The sequence below is a fragment of the Ptychodera flava genome, chromosome 7, assembly GCF_041260155.1.
Source record: "Ptychodera flava strain L36383 chromosome 7, AS_Pfla_20210202, whole genome shotgun sequence".
Classification (NCBI taxonomy): domain Eukaryota; kingdom Metazoa; phylum Hemichordata; class Enteropneusta; family Ptychoderidae; genus Ptychodera; species Ptychodera flava.
This window is the reverse complement of record NC_091934.1, coordinates 7545100-7552728: the sequence shown is the minus strand read 5'-3', so window position 1 is coordinate 7552728 and position 7629 is coordinate 7545100.

Genomic DNA, 7629 nt, shown 5'->3' with positions numbered 1-7629 from the left:
GTTTAATCACTGACAAGATGTGGACTAGTGTTAATCAAACTGAAAGTTTGAAAAGGAAAGGTTTTATATCCCGGACACAATGAAAAACATTACGACTGGAAACTGTACCCCCAGTTGAGAATAGTAATGCCCACAGCGATGGAGAACACTTATCCTTGAGCTGAGAAAACCAGACCATCATTTCGAAATAGAGCTGCAGATTCGAGAAGCTCGTTCAAAATAGCTAGGTACACCCCATAAAGGGGTGGTTTCGAGTTTTGAGGGCAAATTTCGCCTCCTTCATATAGAAATCGTACGTTTGTTTTTCCAGGAGAACACACCATTTGACACAAAATTTGCATGTAAAGGGGTCGCCAGTAAGTACGTGGTCAAATCTGGCATAAGAAACAATATGAAATGTTGGGTAAAGCCAGTCCAAAATAAACTGATTTGAACTTTTGTGTTTTGTAATTTATACCACTGCAGTAACATTACCTTTTTTGACAACATCACACAATGTAATACGTTTTGAAACTGAATACTCCGACGTATTCTGTGTCTCCTTTGCTAAAAAATACGGTATGCCGATTACCATGTAAGGAGATGATGACGTCAAGACAGATTTGTAGTGCGTTTGGTCCTGGATGGTGCACGAAGTTTTGTCGAGGTAGCTTGTGTATTTGTTTCCTAAATGGGAGAGATTAGGGTCGATCTAAACGAAGGCCGAAGAATGTTACCCTACTCTAAGCGAGCTGAACTCTAACGCGAATGGTTGGATAATTTGGAGGATGTCTAGAACCGGGGTCTAGATTATTTGGCGGTCAGTATTGAATTTCAACTGCGTCACAAGTTTGCGAAATGAGTATTCCGTCGAACGGTCAACGAACGATGTTTTAGAAATCTGGAGACATGGCACATCGCATTTTTATTTTAGTATTTTATATTTTACAAAAGATTTAAGAAGCAATGATTTTGTCGAAAATTCTGAAAAAAATATAGGAAGATTTGATCGCGAACACATTTTCACTTGGGGTCAACTAGCCCTGCGTACGATGCTGTGTGTTCCGCTACAGCTAATCGCGCCCCGCCCACCACAGCCCTGCAAAGACCCGTACGTAGGGTCGGTGACTTCAAATCCATTTTGGGACTTCACGTAAAAAGCCAAATTACTGCCGAAATTCAGCGTTCTTGGGCCCAAGTCGTATCCCAGCCTACCTCAGCTACTCGATCGCTTCCAAAAATGACAGTCTTTTATTCACTTCTCGTAAATAACCGTCGATGTCGGCAACTCTCTCGCTAGCCCTGCGTACGATGCTGTGTGTTAGCTGTAGCACATAGTACGCAGGGCTAGGGGTCAACCGGATGTGCTATTTTGCGGGTTGCGGGTTGCGGGCATGAAAAAATGTGTGTTTTTTGATATCATTTTCGCCCTTCTCACACTTCAGATTAGTTCAACCGCCGATAAAAGCACAATTTTCGAAATCGTTTTCAACGCCGTTTCAAATAATTTTATTGTGGTGAACACGATTATAGTCCTAGGAAACTTTTCAAAGTCACGCTGGATCAATAGCCCTGCGTACGATGCTGTGTGTTCCGCTACAGCTTAAATAGCCCCGCTCAGTGGTGAGCGGGGCTATTAGCTGTAGCGGAACACACAGCATCGTACGCAGGGCTAGGGGTCAACTAGCCCTGCGTACGATGCTGTGTGTTCCGCTACAGCTAATTCGCCCGCTCAACACACGGGGCTATTTAAGCTGTAGCGGAACACACAGCATCGTACGCAGGGCTAGCTGGGTTTTGTGGAGGGACCGTGCTGGATCAAATGCTTGAAGGGGCATACCGGCATGGAGCGACTATCATACTGCAGGTGCAAGTCATACGTTCATGATATTAGGAGATAAATTATTGAGAGCTGCAGAACACAAACTCATCCAAAAATATTCCTATTAGATCGATTCCTGAAAATAAGGCAACGCACCGGCGTATTTTTCCCACTGAATTCTCACGTAAAATGTTAGCAGAATGTCGTTCTCTGAGGTCGCGACCTCGCTTGAACCGAAACGGCAAAGTAAACTAAGTCCTTTGTTGTACGTCTTTTTCTTTTTAAAGATTTCATGAAAAATACACGGCATTTACAATACACATCACTTCTACGCTTTTTTAAGTCAAATCTTTCCTTATGCATTGCATTTAACTAGGCATTGTTTAATTTTCTGTATGAGTTGCCCTGGAACCGAATTGTGAATGGATGCATTACAAAGAATTTACTTCCTATGGCCTGATACTAGAAATGTATCAATTTTCATTCCGCGATAAGTGGCGACATTTCCGAGGCGCGATTTTTTTTGTCAGTCTGGTATTACGTATATTTCTCACTCACATCCATGGCAAGAAAGAAAAGTGATTCAGATCCCTAATTATTTGTAATGGCCAGGCAGCTCGGAATAAATAAATTGGTCCTCGGAATCGCCGCTTTTAGTTTAGCAGATTTTGATTTTTTTCAGAAACATAACGTATTTTCACCCATTTGGTTTGGTCTGTTATAGCATCTTTAGTCCAAAAAATCAAGTTTACAGCATTGATGTTTTCAACAGCCTTCAAATATACAGTATTACGTTAAAATACACCATATAGTAGTTTTCATTAATTTTAACCATCTTGACCTGATGGTGAAATATGGACTTCGCAGGAAAAGGGATACTGTACGATAGACCTGATCATCATTATTTATAATAGACACATTCTAAAGGTTTTATTTCTTATATACTAAATGCCATATTACTATATTAGAAATCTAGCCATAATTCTAAAACCCGCAGCCCGTAGCCCGCAACCCGCACTTTAGCAGATACCGGGGTCAACATGGGGTCGCAGCCATGTTGCCTCAAAACTTATTTCTGTCTGCACTCAAAACTCAAAAATGTCGGATATGAACCTGAAAAATCGATGCAATTTCGTCAAAATTCGGCGAAATTTCAGCCTATAGACAAAATTTCATCTAGGTAAGGTAAATTTACTGAAATTTGATCGACAAATAATCCTGAGCTTGAACGTGACAGCTCGCCTTCTCCGGAAGTCAACATCCAGCTGCCCATACACAGTTGCCCATATGGCCAGGTTTATGAGATTGTTTTCAAGCGAGCGAGCCAATAGAGCTAGAGGTCTGATTTTTGGTATATAGGAATAACTTAGCAATACAATTATTTTGACAAAATGTCACGTGACCTCAATGACCTTTGACCTCAAATAGATATATTTGTCCACAACTCAGTAACCACAAGTGCTACACCCTTCATATTTGGTATGATGGGACACCTTATGACACCACATATTGTACCTCATTAATTATGTGCATATCTAATTCTGAGCAAGCCAATAGAGCTGGATGTCCGATTTTTGGTATATAGGGATAACTATAGGGTAGAAATCTAAATATGCCCATCTAAATATTAGACATCTACCATCGAGAACAAAAGAAATTTGCTGTAATTTGAATATTTAAGGAGTTTAAGCAATTTTCACCATAAGTAAAGAACCCCTGCCTCAATCTCCACAAAAGTTGCTAGACATATTTTGCCATTGTCATGCCATTGCTTCGTTTAATAACCAGTTAATCAAATGCCTAATTGACAGGAGGAAATTCAAGACCATATTTGAATAGTAGTATATATTGTCCTCAAAATTACTCTATCACGGCCCAAGTACTCATTGCCTTCAGCAATACTGCCTTGTTTTTATTGATTTCCTTTGCGAGTCTCAATCTTCTGGACCGCCTGGTGCCAAATGTAGGATACACAACGATAAAGATGGTACAATAAAGCTCTTATTGTTATTGCTGTAATAGCGCACAACTCTTTCACTTTTCTCTCAACGCATTTTCTTGACGAATTACTCACATGCGTTTCTAAAATAAGCCCTTTTTATTATGTTCCCTAAAGTGACAGCAAGACAGAGTAATCATAAGCCCTCATCTTTCTAAAATTATAAAATACCGTGTTCTCTCTGAGATTTTGCTCAGTGTGACAGGCGAAATGAAGATTGGCAACGTGCTTTGCGGCTATGGAATAACTTCATGACTGCTGACCAGAATTTTGTGGTCAGATGGTTGCAAAATTCAGAAAATTTCCTGGTTAACTTTACAGTATGTCCGACAGATGATACATAGAGAGAGGGGGAGGGAGAGAGGGGGAGTTTTCTTTATGCAAGAAGTCAAGTTTGCTTGTTTTTTTGTGGGGGATATTTTTCTAGATTTGTATTTTTTTGCCTGTTCTTTTTTTGCTTACCTTCGCAATTTCACTGGTTTGATTATTTGTATTACAGATTCGGTGACAACCTTATTGCATCTTGGCTTTGTTCACCGCTCATCGTCTCGCTGCGAGGTCCGGAATAGCTGGTGAGAGAACGTTGGGATACAGAAACATAATTACTAACAGTCTTACAGTTACAGTACCAATGATTTTGACGATGAGATACAGCTGGATATTGATACACTACCTAATTTCAAAAGACAAATAATATTAATTCGTTTTGTCTGTGACACAGCACAGCACAGTTGCGTATTCACAGGTATAAGTACCTCTTGTCTCGTATGACCTCGTACCTGCGTCTGCACGTCTGCCGCTTGATTTGAGTCACGAGCAACTAGCAGCACCGCCAGCTACCGCAACCTGCAGTCAGTTGCTCGCGGCTTCGCCGTTCGTGCCGCAAATCAAACGCAGACGCAGGTAAGAACTTTGGCACGCAAGGCTGAGCAAGCTTATGCAGTGCAGTCTGCGATTATCTCGGATGGAAGATCGGTGAGGGCGTGTAGTAGAAGATCAGAGCTGTATTCCTCCTGTGAACGAGGGGCCGGGGCCTTTAGAGATTCCGAACAAATTATGAGTTCTATCTCTGATGACTTTATCAAACCTTGGAAATCAAACGTCGATCGCAACGGCAATAGGAACACACATAAGGTTTAGAATAAGAAACGTACCTGAATATGTGTCATCGGCTGCCAACATCATGCAGCCGGCCACGTACGATGAACCTATACTGAATCTGAAACTAGACTCCCTCTCAACCTCTCCCTCGACTGCTACTTCCTGCTCAAGGTCATTGGGACGCCCTCAAGAGTTGAATCGACCATAGCTTTGCTCATCGAGACGGTGAAACTGTATATTGAACGATATATCATATGTTGTTCACAGATACTGGTATATGACAACAGAGAGTATCAACTGCCTTATAAAGGGTTCAAATAAAAAACGAGATTCACAATGGCAGCAGATGCGGACGTTTCCTCGCGTAGAGACAGAAAAGTGAGTTTTGCGTAAGTTTGCAAGTGCACATGTGCCATTGTTAAATTGCACTATTCGTTTGCTTTATTTATTTACAGTCATGTAGCTTTGATGCTTCATGTTGACGGTAGACATATTTTCTATTAAAGGAAATAAAGTTTACTTTCAAAAAGAGTGCTGTGTAGCAAACGAGGGGCTTTGAGAGTCTAGACTTTGAGAGTCTACCTCCAATGACAGCTAAATCGTTGATTCGAATGCCAAACGCTGCGACCACCGCACCAGGAACGCACGGAAGGCTTAAAACAACAAGCTTTATACCTTAAAGGCACTGTTCGCGATCCCTGGGATCGCCTCTGTTCTAGTCTGTAGGAGGATTATGGAGGTGTGATAGCCTTTTGTTTTCCATTGAAATTGTAATCTGGTGGGAAAATTTTCAGATGAGACAATCTGGTGTCAACACAGGCCTTTAAGTTCTGTCATCGTCTGACACTTCACACGACCAGTACTTAATCTCATAATATGCGTACACTCGCAATCAGTGCTAGTCTGTATCCCGACTCAATAATTCAGTATTTTGCACTTTTGAAAGCTTGAAAGCATAAGAAAACATCTCCGATGTTCTAGAGGTACCATGATCGATACCCTGATTCATGTCAGGGAGTAACCATCAGGTGCAGCCAACGGAGCTATTCATCGAAAAAGCTATTCCAGGAGCAAATTTTGAGGGCAGGGGAATTTTAATTTTGCTAGGGCAGGAGACATGTTTTTAGGTGGCAGGGGAGCACATTTTAGTTTTTTGTAGGGCAGGGCGGATATCGGTTGATTCTCCTGGGGACAGGGCTTTGCGAAAAACTTTTTGAGGGGAATTGTTTCCAGGGCAGGGGAAATTGGCAAGTTTTTTTCGCCAGAGGGCGGGGGAGCTTCAAAAATTCACAGTGGGGAGGGGAAACAGGCAAAAAATAAGTGGGGAGTGGGTAAATATGAAGTTTGAGTGTGGGAGGGTAAGTCAAAAAAATTTCTGTGGGAGGGCAAATTATGAACAGCTAATTAATTACCCTCTTGACTTAAAATTAGTCAGTTCACATTATTTGTCATGCACAATATATCTTATCATAGTAAGGACCTTTTTAAAAGTGCATTGTTCGTTGTCTGCACCTGAACCATTACTTGAAGACTTCCTCGATATTTCACGCAAAGGTCCACACACCTAGTGGCTGTTGACACTGATATTATAAATCAAGGCACACTGGGTCTCGATGATTTGTGGACTTGCGCACAAAGCAGACGCGCACCTGATTGGCGGTAACATTCATGAAGATACAGCTTCACTAATTGCAACTTTTTTTACGAGTTTCATTGATCTGTATCATGATGATGGTGCCATAACCATTTGTGATTTGTAGATTTTATCTCGGAACTTCAATAGTCGTAGTGATGTTTGTGATTGAATGGATTATTTTATCATATTCAATTAATGTATGGTTTATGGTTAAAGTCACGCACTTCGACAATACGAAACAAGACGAAACAACACTAGATACATGCAGACACGCTCAGATATTTGAAAATATCTATTTTGCGCGATGGGATCTTATAGGCTTTTCTAGTACATAGAAATACCGAGTTTAAAAGGGCATTTCAGGTAACAAAAGCCAGCGGTTGTAACAGTAGCACGATTGGAACTAATTTGGGATAATTCGATCATCATATTTTGCAAATTTCTCTCAAGTGTTAGGTGCAATGTAGCTGAATGTTGCAAAATAACAAATTACTCATAAAAACAAGTGTGTAACTTAAAAGGAAAAGCAGACGAGCTTACTTTTGCAGATTAAAATGACGACACTTTACCATCCAATTATCCCAAATTAGTTCCAATCGTGTTCAGTTTACCTTTGTCACCGTATTTGAGAAAATGGAAGTGTTGAAAGTTTAGAGAAAGTTCGTAATGAACGCTGTACTTAGTGGGATCGTCTTAACGATATTTGTTGTGATTTTATTCACTTTTGGTGTTTTCTAGTCTTTATTGCCATCTTAAAGAATTTGTTCATTGTAATTTACATCATTTCAGTTTCATTGATCCATATTATGTGTGTTGGCATTCATGAAGAGGTTTTTGAAACCTGTAGAGTTATATAACAGAACCCCGTGACCGCGAAGGTCGCGCTTGGCGTTCTAAAGGTATTTCCCGCGGGACTTTTCCAAGCGTAGCATTAAATTGACATTTAGAAAAACAATATCAACTGCAATATAAATTCGAATGACTGAGACTTCAAAATTTTGCTCGAAATTGAGTCTTAGACTAATAAGAGTCCGGGTACGGCTGATCTATGGCGCTTGGAAGATTGTGGTGCACGGACTGACGGCCATCTGG